The sequence below is a fragment of the Sinocyclocheilus anshuiensis genome, unplaced genomic scaffold (genome assembly GCF_001515605.1).
Source record: "Sinocyclocheilus anshuiensis isolate Anshui unplaced genomic scaffold, SAMN03320099.WGS_v1.1 scaffold508, whole genome shotgun sequence".
Lineage (NCBI taxonomy): Eukaryota > Metazoa > Chordata > Actinopteri > Cypriniformes > Cyprinidae > Sinocyclocheilus > Sinocyclocheilus anshuiensis.
The window spans coordinates 1724117-1724804 of record NW_015555744.1 but is presented as its reverse complement, the minus strand read 5'-3'; the positions used below and the strand labels follow the sequence as shown (position 1 = coordinate 1724804).

General features: G+C 35.3%; 1 protein-coding gene across 5 annotated transcripts in view; it reads left to right on the top strand.

Annotated features, from left to right (window-relative positions):
• Positions 1-688, top strand: part of LOC107673394 (serine/threonine-protein phosphatase 2B catalytic subunit alpha isoform-like) — a 64469-nt gene that overhangs the window by 32799 nt on the left and 30982 nt on the right. The window lies entirely within an intron of this gene.

Here is a 688-nt window from a genome sequence, read left to right as displayed (position 1 = left end):
AAAAAGAGGGGGGGGGGGGGGGGGGATTGAGATAAATGGATTTTAATGAGGCTGAAAAGAGTGTGCATGTACTCTGTACTGTACAAAAGATCAGGCATCTCACTCAAACGGTCAGTGTATTGCCAAGGCTTTGTGTTGTTTGCTGCCAAACATGCTCTGTACTTTAGTGTGAATTTTAGATGTGTAAATGAACCAAACAAACCTGTTGTTTAGAATAATGTGTCATTGGAAATAATTACCATGTGACCACTCACTCCCACTTTTGCAGTCCCTCATGCAGTTAGCCGCCTGTTGAGCAGCAGTGAAAGGACACTGATTGTGCCGTAATCTCGCCATTGGGCATTGAAAACCTAGTCAAATTGCCTTTAAATGCAATAGAAAAATGTACTTTATGTGAATAAATCTTCCCTTACTGTAAAATGTTTCAGTGTCCTGCTTTAACTTATACTAAGAAACATTTTTCTTTATCTCAGAAAGATAAAGAAAATCTTTTTTCTTTTTTTTACACACATTTTTAAAAAGGTTTCTCTAGGGGAAATTTTTGGAATTTTTTTTATCAAATACAGGTGCATCTCAATAAATTAGAATGTCATGGAAAAGTTCATTTATTTAAGTAATTCAACTCAAATTGTGAAACTCGTGTATTAAATAAATTCAGTGCACACAGACTGAAGTAGTTTAAGTCTTT